Source organism: Giraffa tippelskirchi, chromosome 13, assembly GCF_054371585.1.
Source record: "Giraffa tippelskirchi isolate mGirTip1 chromosome 13, T2T-mGirTip1v1.2.pri, whole genome shotgun sequence".
NCBI classification, from domain to species: domain Eukaryota; kingdom Metazoa; phylum Chordata; class Mammalia; order Artiodactyla; family Giraffidae; genus Giraffa; species Giraffa tippelskirchi.
The window spans coordinates 4308041-4322032 of record NC_137287.1 but is presented as its reverse complement, the minus strand read 5'-3'; the positions used below and the strand labels follow the sequence as shown (position 1 = coordinate 4322032).

At 47.5% G+C, this 13992-nt stretch overlaps 1 protein-coding gene across 4 annotated transcripts in view; it reads left to right on the top strand.

Moving 5' to 3' along the window:
• The first annotated feature begins 483 nt into the window (after positions 1 to 483).
• OCM2 (oncomodulin 2) overlaps positions 484 to 13992 on the top strand; it is a 28708-nt gene continuing 15199 nt past the window's right edge. Inside the window, exons 1-2 of one of the 4 annotated variants that reach the window (XR_014072233.1) lie at positions 484 to 837; positions 2301 to 2899. The gene's annotated coding sequence lies outside the window, so the exon portion shown is untranslated. Of the gene's footprint in view, positions 1156 to 2300; positions 2900 to 8098; positions 8163 to 13992 lie in introns of those variants that run through there. The other 3 variants (XR_014072234.1, XM_081552913.1, XM_081552912.1) reach the window with 3 other exon arrangements.

Genomic DNA, 13992 nt, shown 5'->3' with positions numbered 1-13992 from the left:
TCCAGAAAAATCTGCCTAGTCTATGGCCTGAAATTCCTGTGGAAGGAACCCCCCACCGGGAGGAAGGGGCGTGGGTAATCAGAAAAGATGACCTGGCTTGATCACTGGGGACTTCTTGTTCCTGGGTTAAAACAGTGATACAGGCAGCCCATTAACTGTAGGGTCCAAAGGAACTGCGGAGAAGGCGATGGCACCCCACGCCAGTGCTCTTGCCTGGAAAATCCCGTGGACGGAGGAGCCTGGTGGGCTGCAGTCCATGGGGTCCCTAAGAGTCGGACACAACTGAGCGACTTCACTTTCACTTTTCACTTCCATGCACTGGAGAAGGAAATGGCAACCCACTCCAGTGTTCTTGCCTGGAGAATCCCAGGGACGGGGGAGCCTGGTGGGCTGCCGTCTATGGGGTCGCACAGAGTCGGACACGACTAAAGCGACTTAGCAGCAGCAGCAGCCAAAGGAACTCGGTGAGAGAAGAGAGAGTTAGGAGCCAAACGGTGGGAGCTGATGGAGGCGGGAGGCTAGAGGTCGCGCGGTGCGGCCAGGACGCAGCCCCGCGGGCAACAGCGACCCCTGGTGGACGTGACGAAGCAGGCTCCCCAAGTTCCCTGAGCCTTCACGGTGAAACCGACAGACAGCTCGGTGGGCACCGCGCACCAGCCAACGCACAAAACCCGGGGTTTGAAATACCTCTCCCAACAACCCTGGGATTACTGCTATTATCACTACTCCGTTCCACGGCTGAGAATCAAGTCAACGTCTTACCATATCCCATAGCTGTGCGGATTTAGAGCAGAGGCGACCTGGCTACCCCACCCAGTGCTGACCCACTTTAAAAACGTAAGCAGGGCTTCCTTGGTGGTCCAGTGGTTGGGAGTCCGCCTTCCAAAGCGGGGGACATGGGGTTCAGCTCCTGGTGCTCGAAGATCCCAACTAAGAGCCCCATGTGCCTCGACAAAGACCCAGGGCACCACAACAACTGAAGCTCGGGTGCCCAGAGCCCATGTTCCAAACAGAAGCCCCCATAAGGAGAAGCCCACGCAAATCCTAACGAGTGAGCCGCCTCCACTTGCCGCAACTAGAGAAAGCCTGCGCAGCAACAAAGAGCCCTGTGTGCCTCGACAAAGACCCAGAGCAGCCAAAAAGAATTTAAAATAAGTAAATAATTTTTTTTTAATTAAAAAGAAAAGCAGAAGCAGATCCAGCCATTCCACTTCTGGGGATATGCTCCAAAGAACTGAAAGCAGGACTAGATCTTTGCTCACCCTTGGTCATAGCAGTATTATTTTGCAAGAGCCAAAAGGACAGAAGGAACACAAGACATTTCCATCGATGGATGGATGGTGGTCCATCCATATGATGGAAGAGTATTCAGCCTTAAAAAGGAGGAAAGTTTTAACACCTGCTACAACATGGATGAACCATGAGGAAAGGATCTCAAAAGAAAGAGAGTCACAAAAGGACAGATACTGTATGATTCCACTGAGATGAGGTCCCTAGGGTTGCCGAATTCACCTAGACAGAGAATAGAATGCTGGGTGCCAGGTGCTGGGGGAGCGGGGAAGGGGAGTTAGTGTTCAGTGGGGACAGAATTTCAGTTTAGAAAGATGAAACTCTGTGGAGATCGGGGAGGGGCTGCAATGTGAATATACTCAATGCCACTGACCCGTGTACTCCCCCTGATGGAGCAAGGATCAGATACTTTCCCTTTCTCTCTCCCTGCACCCTTCCGTGCCCCACGACACACACAAAAGGAAAGACTCTGCTGCTGGGCCCTGTTCCAGATGAGGCTGGTGGGCGTAGACATCTCTCATGCCTCTTCCCAGAGCAGAGCAGGAATCCACTTCGTCACTGCAGACTTGGGCTCCGGGAAGTTCAGGCTTGGCAGGGGTAGGTGGGGGCTCTCTTCTGGCTCGGTGGTCAACCTTAGCCAGTGTCACCCCCCAAGTGAACAACCTCTCCACATTTACCACCTTCCCCTCCACCCGGGCTCTCCAGAGAGCGGCCAGGCCCTTTCGGCCAGGAGTGGACCTAGGGCCTGAGGTCTCCTCTGTGCATGGAGAACTGCGGTTGGAGGTTCCACAGGGCAGCAGGGGGCCAGGTGTCTTTGTGATGAAAGGAATTAGACTCCTCGAAGTTTGTCTTACAATCAGCCACTGAGTTGATAGCTTGATCCAAGAATTCTGTGCACAGTCTCTAAAAAAGATATATTTTTGGTCTTGCCTGCTTGGATTACAGTCTTTCATATTCTTGCCTTCAACATGTTCCTTCTCAGCCTGATTTACAACAAATTCCTTCCACAGAATTCCCAGGTAGGACGTTCCATGAAGTAGGTTCTTCATGACCTTGGTCTGAATCGAGTCCCTAGGACACCCTTCACGGCACCCCTCTCTCTCCGAGCCATTTCCGCTATCCGGCTTGGTGGAAGCTCCTCTGGGACTCAGGGGGACTCTGCTGAAGCCTGTTTTCAGAAGCACGTGTGTGTGTCCTACTTGTGTGGCTAATTGCCACCAATCACCTCAAATCCTAATAATTCATATTTGAAACCAGATGCCGCATTTTACGAGTGGTTTGCAGTTCACAGATGGTGGCTGCGTAAACAAGACTGATGACTGTCCGTACTGGGAATCAGCAGTGTGCTCACACCCACAGTGACGCGTATTTCCTCAGGGCCGGCTCACTCTCTCCCTGGGTCCGAAACCACAGACTTCCCCGTGTGCCTGCTGGATCTTGTGTTATCGCGTCAATCTATTTTTTTTTTTTCTGGGTGATTCTCAGATATCTGAATATGTGTTCGATGTATATTACAGTGAATACAGAAAAGCAAATACCTTACTCTCCTTGTGGAAGTTAATTTTTTAAAGGGAAAATAAAAGAACACGCAGGATGTTCATCAAATCTGGCACTTCGTATGATGTCATTTTATTTTTTAACAGATTGATTACATTGTGCCCACTTCCCTACACTGTCAAGACTGTGGATCAAAGACATTACGTGAAGGGAAGATCCTGTGGTATTTTTTTTAATTTATGTGAATCCACTACTTGTAACCCCACATTCTATGTTCATGAACCCCTATTTAGCATGAGCTGGTTCCCAAAACGATGATATTTAGCCCCCAATTGGGGTTTCAGTTCACACTTACGCATTGGAAACAGTGTTTGGTGGGAGAAGTGAATAAAAAGTAGCCAGAAGTGTAAAATAGAGAAGAATTGCAGGTTAAGGAGCAAGGAGGCTGAGCTGGAAAAACTGCCTGGAGGCAGAGAATCCCCATATGAAGAGAAGGGTCTCTGCCCCCACAGAGTGGTCTGGACCTGGGGCATCTGGAACCTTCTCTGTGGACATCACAGAAGCCGTGGCCTCGGGAGAAGCCAGTGTGGGCAACACAGAGACAGGCAGGATGGATGACCCCCTGGTCCCTTCTGCAAGAAGCCCAGAAAGGATCAGCAGACACCAGTCGTGGCTGGTGGTCAGCAGATATGCCTCAAACTGTGAAACACTGTGTGTGTCCAGAGGGGTCAGGTGGTCACCAGACCCGAGCTTCAGGACCTCCCAGCAATGACCGTGCTCCCAGCCCCACTGCACGCCGTGCCAAGGTGGGGCACCTGACCATCGAGACACGAGGACCAGACTCCAACGACGAACGAAGGGAACAGTCCTCCAGAGGACGTATCCACTTCTGATACCAACTGCTGTTAATAGTTTGAGCGAGTCCCTCAAACCACTCTGAGTCTGGTGATTTGCTGGAAGGACTCACAGAACTCACTGTGAGCTGTGGTTTATATCAAGGATGCAGGAGAAAGTCAGCTCAGGGAACCGGCACACGGACAGGTCCAGGGGGGCTCCACGTGCAGAGAATCTGCTGGCCCCTCCATGGAGTCACGCGGGTGACATCACACCACTCGGCGAGGCTCCCCCGAGCTCCGGCGTCCGGGCTTTCTGTTGGGGCTCCAGCACACATGACCCGATGGCTCAGCTCTCCAGCCCCTCCCGGAGTGGGGGCTACACCTGCCCCCGGATCCTGACAAAGACGCTCCTAGGCTGAACTTTAGTCATGCTCCTCTGAGCCCTCTTCTCCACTAGGCGTCCAAGAACTGCAAATTTTTGACACAAACACATCTATCCTCTGTCCTCCAGTCCCCATACCAAGTTCAATTCAGTTCAGTCGCTCAGTCGTGTCCAACTCTTTGCGATCCCATGGACTGCAGCACGCCAGGCCTCCCTGTCCATCACCAACTCCTGGAGTTTACCCTAACCCATGTCCATTGAGTCGGTGATGCCATCCAACCATCTTATCCTCTGTCGTCCCCTTCTCCTCCTGCCCTCAATCTTTCCCAGCATCAGGGTCTTTTCAAATGAGTCAGTTCTTCACATCAGGTGGCCAAAGTATTAGAGTTACAGCTTCAGCATCAGTCCTTCCAATGAATATTCAGGACTGATTTCCTTTAGGATGGACTGGTTGGATCTCCTTGCAGTCCAAGGGACTCTCCAGAGTCTTCTCCAACACCACACTTCAAAAGCATCAATTCTTCTTCGCTCAGCTTTCTTTATGGTCCAACTCTTGCATCCATACTTGAGTACTGGAAAAACCATAGCCTTAACTAGACGGACCTTTGTTGGCAAAGTAATGACGCTGCTTTTTAATATACTGTCTAGGTTGGTCATAACTTTTCTTCCAAGGAGTAAGTGTCTTTTAATTCCATGGCTACAGTCACCATCTGAAGTGATTTTGGAACCAAAAAAAATAAAGTCTGCCACTGTTTCCACTGTTTCCCCATCTATTTGCCATGAAGTGATGGGATCAGATGCCATGATCTTAGTTTTCTGAATGTTGAGCTTTAAGCCAACTTTTTCACTCTCCTCTTTCACTTTCATCAAGAGGCTCTTTAGTTCTTCTTCACTTTCTGCCATAAGGGTGGTGTCATCTGCATATCTGAGGTTATTGATATTTCTCCCAGCAATCTTGGTTCTAGCTTGTGCTTCCTCCAGCCCAGCGTTTCTCGTGATGGACTCTGCATATAAGTTAAATAAGCAGGGTGACAATATACAGCCTCGATGTACTCCTTTTCCTATTTGGAATCAGTCTGTTGTTCCATGTCTAGTTCTAACTGTTGCTTCGTGACCTGCATACAGATTTCTCAAGAGACAGGTCAGGTGGTCTGGTATTCCCATCTCTTGAAGAATTTTCCACAGTTTGTGGTGATCCACACAGTCAAAGGCTTTGGCATAGTCACTAAAGCAGAAATAGATGTTTTTCTGGAACTCTCTTGCTTTTTCGATGATCCAGAGGATGTTGGCAATTTGATCTAAATCCAGCTTGAACATCTGGAAGTTCACGGTTCACATATTGTTGAAGCCTGGCTTGGAGAATTTTGAGCATTACTTTACTAGTGTGTGAGATGAGTGCAATTGTGCGGTAGTTTGAGCATTCTTTGGCATTGCCTTTCTTTGGGATTGGAATGAAAATGACCTTTTCCAGTCCTGTGGCCACTGCTACGTTTTCCAAATTTGCTGGCATATCGAGGGCAGCCCTTCCCCACAGGCCATACCAAGGGATTTGAGCAAACAGTTGCCTGGTGTCTCTGGAGTGACCAAGCCGCCCCAGAGCCCCGAAGTTCTTGCCTGGGCTCAAGGAGGACAAAATAATTTGCTGCTTAGAGATATTCTGGCCCAACACCCGTTTTGCCTAACAGTTCTCGTCAGGAGGAACCAGGAGGGTTTGGGGTCCTGCAAGAACAATCGGACACCACTGGTTTGGCATCTCTATTGTGCTTCCTGGATGAAAACACTTTAAAAATTATTGTGCTTAGGACACTTAACATGAGATCTACCCTCCAACACAGTACTGTTAACTATAGATGAAACATTGAACAGAACTAGAACTTATGCAAAGACTTCTTACAACCTCCTTCAAAAGCTGAGAAAACTGAGGTTTGGCGAGGGCAGCTGACTTGCCCAAGACAATAGATAAATAAGTATGGAGATGTACACAGTGCACAGAACTGCCTCAGGCACCTCATTCCGCACGTTCCTTATAAACACCTCGAGCTTCACTGAGGGGCAGGTCTTACTATGACCGTTTCTTGCTGTTGTTCAGTCGCTAAGTCATGTCAGACTCTGTGCAACCATGATCTGCAGCACGCCAGGCTTCCCTGTCTGTCCCTCACTGTCTCCCAGAGCTTGCTTAAACTCATGTCTATTGAGTCAGTGATGCCACCCAGCCATCTCATCCTCTGTCACCCCCTTCTTCTCTTGCCCTCAATCTTTCCCAGCATCAGAGTCTTTTCCAGTGAGTCAGTTCTTTGCATCAGGTGGCCAAAGTATTGGAGCTTCAGCTTCAGCATCAGTCCTTCCAATGAATACTCAGGCTTGATTTCCTTTAGGATGGACTGGTTTGGTCTCCCTGCTATCCATGGGACTCTCAAGAGTCCTCCAGCACCACAGGTCAGAAGCATCAATTATTCCTTCGGCGCTCAGCCCTCTTTATGGTCCAGCTCTCATTTATGACCATTACAGTTGTGGAAATGGACTCAAAGACATGACAGGGCTCATCTGAGATCATGCAGCCTCTGAACTGGATCCCAGCTCTTCAGAGGGTCGCCTGGCACGTCTTTCACGTGCCTGTGCCACTCTCAGAATGTCCTGGAGCAGGGGGCGGGAACCGCAGCCCCCCAGCCGCAACAGGGTCCCAGCTGTCACCAAGTCTCCCTCTGCTGGAGATGGCTGGCTTTTGGATTGCAAAGCAACTCATTTGCTGAAACAACAAAGACGTCTAAATGCTTTGCCAAAAAGAGAGTCAGGCAGATGTTAACAAACCTCCAAACTGTTTCCCTAGTGATGGGTATATGGCAACGTGAGAACATGGGTTTGTTAGGCAGTAATACTGAGATGTTCCACGTCTTATTTGCACATTAGTGTTTATTTTCTTGTTTGTTTATTGTCCCCCTTCCCTGGAAGGTTAGCTTCACGGCAGTGGGGATCTTGTGTCTTGATCAACACTCTATATTCAGAGTCTTTGTTTTTTGGGGTTTTCTTTTGGCCTAACCTTGTGGCATGCGGGATCTTAGCTCCCCAACCAGGGATTGAACCCATGCCCACTGTGACGGAAGCAGAGTCTCAACCACTGGACAACCAGGAAAGTCCCTATCTTCAGCATCTTGAACAACAAAGTTGTGCTAAATGAATGATATCCCACCCATGAGAACAGACACACAAACGACCCCGTGACACGTGCTGCCAAAACCCCAGCTTTTAAAAGGAAGAATTTGATCAAATCTGACCTTGATTAAATTGGTCTGAAGACCCTGATGCTGGGAAAGATTGAAGGCAGGAGGAGAAAGGGACGACAGAGGATGAGATGGTTGGATGGCATCACTGACTCAATGGACATGAGTTTGAGCAAGCGCCAGGAGATGGTGAAGGACAGGGAAGCCTGGCGGGCTGCAGTCCATGGGGTCGCAAAGAGTAGGACACGACTGAGCCAATGAACAACAACAACAACCCTGAACATATGAGCAAATCTTTCCTTATTTGCTTTTTACCTGGGCAATGTTTAATTGGGTTGATAATATGATATTATATGATAATATTTATGATATTAAAACAAATATTTATGATATTAAAACAAATATGATAATATTTGTTTTAAGAAGGCTTTCACTATATCCATGTTAACATATTTTGGTTTTGTGGACTGATTTTCTTGATTTAAAATACAACCCTCTTCCAGCCATTTTGCGGAGAAAGCAATGGCACCCCACTCCAGTGCTCTTGCCTGGAGAATCCCAGGGACGGAGGAGCCTGGTGGGCTTCAGTCCATGGGGTCGCTGAGAGTCGGACATGACTGAGCGACTGCACTTTCACTTTTCCCTTTCACGCACTGGCGAAGGAAATGGCAACCCACTCCAGTGTTCTTGCCTGGAGAATCCCAGGGACTGGGGAGCCTGGTGGGCTGCTGTCTATGGGGTCGCACCGAGTCGGCCACGACGGAAGCGACTTAGCAGCAGCAGCAGCCATTTTGTACCCTCTGCTAATGATGCTCTGGTTTTCACTCCAAGATTTCTGTGCCCTCTGACTTGCCTTTCTCTGGTGACATCTACAGGCAGCTGCAAAATTTATACCACAAACAGAATTACGAAGGAGGGGCTTCCCTGATGGATCAGCAGGTAAAGAATCCACTTTCAATGCGGGAGACCTGGGTTTGATCCCTGGGTTGGGAAGATGCCCTGGAGAAGGGAAAGGCTACCCACTCCAGTGTTCTGGCCTGGAGAATTCCATGGAATGTATAGTCCATGGGGTTGCAAAGAGTCAGACACGACTGAGTGACTTTCACTTCACTGGAGAACTCGGGGTTCTACTGGAAATAAATATTCTGGGTACACATACAATTCTTTAAATTGTGTACTTATTTTTAATAGGTCATTTTATTTATTTATCTATTTATTTTTTGGCCTGCCCTGCAGCATGTGGGATCTTAGTTCCCTGACCAGGGGATTGAACCCATTCCCCCTGCATTGGAAACACTGGACTGTCAGGGAAGTCCTCTGTACATACTTTTTATCAAAAAACCTTAATACTTTATATAATCTTTAACCAAAAATTCTCCTAGTAGCTTACAATTTTTAAAATAACTGTGGCGATCTCTTCTACTTCCAGCCAAGATGGAACAGTAGAGACTGGATGACCCTTCCTACCTTAAGCACCTACAAAACTGGACAAAACAGAGAACACAGCAGCTGTTAGACACCGGATGGCAGGCAGTGTAGGAGGGGGAGATGAGGCAGGGAGTCTGCAGGCTGCGCTTTGGGGACTGGGGACCTGGGCAGAGGCTGGAAGTCTCTCTGAGTTGAGAGTTTGGGGAGGGCAGAGCAGCAGGAGTTTGCAGGGCAGAGTGCCAGAGGAGAGGGCGGTCAGAAAACCAGCTCAGCAGATTTGCAAAGGAGCCCCCTTGAGTCCTCAGCTGAGCAGCATCAGAACACGCATACTGGAGTGGGTTGCCATGGCCTTCTCTAGGGGAATCTTCCCGACCCGGGGATCGAACTCACGTTGCTTAAGTCGTCTGCACTGGCCGGTGTGTTCTTTTCCACTAGTGCCACCTGGGAGGCCCAGACAACCATACTATTATTTAAAAATTGGCACATTTATGTCACACCTAGATGTGTGCATTCATTGTTTTCCAAAAATGATTCAAGAACTAAGGATTTCAGTGTTGGCATTATCTATTTACTTAAACGCATAGCTAAACTCACTTTCTCTAAACGCACAGGCTATGTGTTGCCCAAGTGCTAAACAGTCCTCACGGATCCCCTAGGGCACTGCTGAATATATCTTATTTCCAGAATTTATTCATTTTTTTTCTGTTGCTAGAGGTGATTATGTTTCTTAAAAAAGGGCTTGCAAAAAAAAAAAAGGGGGCTTGCAAGCTAAGGGAATGGTGTGGTCCTCACCCACTGCCTTTGTGATGCTCTAAAAAACGCTGACTTTCAGGCTAGGTCGGGGAGCCCTCCTCCTCTAATTAGTCAGGCGTCTCTTCTCTCCTCTGTCTGGGACATTAATGCCGCCTGGCATCGTCGTCATTGGTGGAGTAACTGTGCATCATTAGTAAAGGCTCAATTCCCGTAAGAAGCAAAACCAGCAAGAAAATTCATCCTGTCCCGGTTTTCTAGGCAGCATCCTTCAAGATCGCACCCAGCTGCTTAATAATTTAGCCTTTTGGGCAAAGTTCTCGTTAGAATAGGTCAAAAGCATGAATAATTCAGGCTCTGGCGAATCATACTGCTCAGTTGTGCTGACACTGGCCAAAAAAGACAGTACGCACTTACAAAGAGGCTCAAGGTGACTAGATCAGGTGGCTGGGTCATGATGACACCAAATTTGGTTAATGGGAATCCCAGGTCAGATCCAGAGGTGTCAAACTACAGGCACTGCCTGCCATGTTTTGCAGCTCGTTGAAGTCTGAAATGTCTCATGAAGTAAAAATTCCTGCCAGGAAACCACACTCTACATCTCTAGTCCTTTCTCTCTCTCTTATTTCCCCAGGACACTCTTTTAATCCTCAAACCCCAACACACCTTCATCCCTAGAGGGTGAACTTGCTTCTTCACTGAGAAAATAGAAATCATCAGGAGCTTTAGGGGACTTCCCTGATGGTCCGGTGGGTCAGACAACATGCGCCCAATGCAGGGGGCCTGGGTTCGACCCCTGGTCGGGAAACTAGACCCCACACTTGGAAACTAAGAAGCCCCCATGCCTTGACAAAGATCCCATGAGCCAAAACTAAGACCCGGAGCAACCAAAATAAGTAATTTTTTTTTAAAAAGAGAGAGCTTTTTGCCCTTCCCCAATTCCATATGTCATTACCAGCACTTGCAACTCACACACTCTGCTTTCTATTCTATGCATAAGAGGCTCTAGCCCTGTCCTACCCAAGTCAGCTCCTCCAAGTGGATGCTGGGCCCCACCCCCTCCTGCCCACTCAAGGACCCCACCCCCTCCTGCCCACTCAAAGATATCACTCCACTCACTCTCCCCTCCCCTCAGACATGGATTTTTCATTACCTAAGAAATCTTTCTCATCGGCCTACAAATATGCTGTTATTGATTCTGTCTTTAAAACTACAGGAATACCTCTGAGATACTGCAGGTTTGGTTCCAAACCACCAAGATAAAGCACATCTTGCAATAAAGCCAGTCATTATGACTATTCGGTTTCCCAGTGTATATAAAAGTTATGTTTGCACAACACCATAGCTTATTAAGTGGGCAATACCATTATGTCTTGAAAAAAAAAAGTCCCATACCTTAATTGTAAAATACTTTATTGCTAAAAAAGGCTAACCATTATCTGAGCCTTCAGCAAGTTGTAACAGCAGTGACATCAAAGATCACAGATCACTATAACAAATATAATAACAATGAGAAAATTGGGAAATTACAAGAATTACTGAAATGTGACACAGAGACAAATACTGTTGGAAAAAAAAATAGCACTACAGACTTGCTCGACTCAGGACTGCCACAAACTTTCAATTTGTAAAATGTGCAATATATGTAAGCACAATAAAATGAGGTGTGCCAGTCATTCTCAATACAGATGGCAAATAAACTGCAAAGACCGCGCCTCCCAATATCATCACATGGGGATCAGGTTTCAACCTCTGAATTTGAGGAGATACCTTCAGCCCGTAGCATAGTGACATGAAGAGATGCTGAGCATCATAGTCATTAGGAGACTGAAGATGAAAACCCCAAGGTGCCGCTGCAAACCAATGAAAACGTCTTAATTTAAAACCAAAAAACCAGCACTACCAAGTGTTGGCAAGGATGTGGAGGGACTGGAACTCCCTTCGCTGCTGGAGTCGCACCCTTCGTGTGAACCAGAGTTCACATTGATAAGATCTCTCAGGCTCTTGGGATTTTTTTCAACACGCTTTCTCTCCTGAATTTAAAATTCTTTGGAAAACAGGTTGGCAGTATCCTAAAACTACTCTAGGACCCAGCTTTTCCACTCCAGCTTCCTCCACTGAAGCATCGGGATTTCCGAGGCACAGCCTCCCTACCACCCTATAAAACACTCAACAACCATCAAAACCACCACCACCTGCTATGACACAGCCCATGTCAGCAGCAGGGCTGTCCCCAGAGCCCACCCCGCCATGTTCAAGGACTTCTTGCCAAGAAGTTTCTGGGCATTTTTCAGTAAAAACCTATCCCTGAAGTTTCTGCAATCTGACCAACCCTGTGATTTATTTCATCGATGTATCACTTTTTGACCAAGGGCAAAAAAATATCAGGAGATCCCCAAACTGCTCAGGCACATATGAAATCTTAGAGGAGAAAAGAAACAAAATGCTTTAGATGGCTGATTTTTTCATGAACGAGAAATGTGAGCATCTCCATCTCAACTTACTGATGGGCTGGAGGTAACATTTAATGGAGACTAAGTGAGTTAATTAAGAAGAAATCACATGAAACCCAGCGTAAGGAGACAGGCCACAGCTCTTACTCCAGGGCACCCTCTTCTGATCTGTCTGCTCTTCCCTAACATGCAGATGTTAGGGCAGGGGGAGCTCCTTGAATTGAACAGACATCCCCCCAAGAATCAGATCCCCAGGAAAACCATCCACGAAGAGAAATTTCAAGGAAATTGTCATTGTCATAACAACGCTCATATCATGTCATAGAGCACTGCCATCCAGAAGTTCTGGAGACCACAGACATAGGGCCGGGTCCAAATCTAGGAGACTGTTCTAGAGCCTCAGGGCTCCCTCAGGTTCTTATCTAGACATGACCTTGAACAGATATACGAGCAGAAGACGTAGGACACCCTCACTCTGACTTTCCCAGCTGTCTGACCTCAGGAAAGTCACCCAAGCTCTTAGAACATCACTTTTCTTATTCATTTACATAATAAACTTTTTAAGAGTCTCATGCTCTACCGACTGAGCTAGCCGGGCCGCTTACACAATAAACTTTTAAAATACGACCCTCTATACATAAAATTGATTTGCTACTGAAAATTGAAACAGCACATCAAAACATTTTATTAAAACTCAACATGCTGCTCTGATAATGCTCCAGTCAGACCGCCCGGTGTTTGTTTTCTTTAGATTCCTTCCACACAAGCTAATTTGCTTCAAATTCTTGATATTGGGTTTCCTCTCAGGGACTTGAGGCTTCTAAAACAGGCACTGCTTGAGACCTACTAGTGCTTCTTTGTGTCAAATCAAAGTGGAACTAAAGGATATTCAAGTCATAAATGCAATCTACACAGATTCCTTATATGTTACCTGTATTAAGGCAGAAAAGAGATGTCTTGCATCACAGAACTTACAATACAGGTTATCGAAATATTGGTACAGTCTGTTCTATATGCTACAAATTTTTATGAAGTAAACATTACACTAGCATGAGTAATAAAAGATTACCTGGTTGACTTATTAACTGATGTAGAAATAATAAACATAAAATGAGTGTGTACATCACAGAGCCCCAGAGATCTCGCTGTGTATGTAACTGGTAAGTCGCTTCAGTCGTGTCCGACTCTGTACGACCCCATAGACGGCAGCCCACCAGGATCCCCCGTCCCTGGGATTCTCCAGGCAAGAACACTGGAGTGGGTTGCCATTTCCTTCTCCAATGCATGAAAGTGAAAAGTGAAAGTGAAGCCGCTCAGTCGTATCCGACTCTTAGTGACCCCGTGGACTGCAGCCTACCAGGCTCCTCCGTCCATGGGATTTTCCAGGCAAGAGGACTGGAGTGGGTTGCCATTCCCTTCTCCATGTGTATGTAAGATAATAGAAATATATATCTATGTTGGTCCCTAGCCCTGGCTCCTGGCACAGAGCTCCTTCCTGGACACTTGTAATTCCCTAAGTGCTAAGAGCACTGGGAGCATCTTTTGTCACTAATATTTGGTCTTTAACTCCGGTTCACTGCACCAGCTCATCAGTGCCTTAGAATTTCCTGAGTGACAGGAATCTCTTTTGTTCTACAAGGTGGGCTCCTGGACGAGGGCTGGTCAACAGAAAGGCCAAACCAGGATTAGAAAGTTGGAGCTTCCCCCCCACCCCACATCCTCTGGAGAGGGGAGAGGAGCCGGAAATCAAGTTAATGATCGACGCTGCCTACGTGAGGAAGGCTCCATGAGTCCCCAAAGTGTGGAGCTAGGGGAGCCTCACCTGGGGAACATGTGAAGATGCTGGGGAAGCAGCTGGCCTGCAGGGGGCACGAAGCTCTGGGCAGCTTCCCCTCTGCCTTGTCCTATGCATCTCTCCCCTCAGGATGCTCACCTGTACCCTTGATCATATCCGTTTACAATAAACCGGCAAATAGTAAGAAAACTCTTTTCCCGAGTCTTCTGAGCTGCTCTAGCAAATTAATCCAACCCAAGAGGGGGTTGTGGGAGCCTCTGACTTACAGCTGGTCAGTCAGAAGCACAGGTGACAACCTAGACTCGAGGTGGACAGTGTGAGAATTGAGTTAAATTGCAGGACA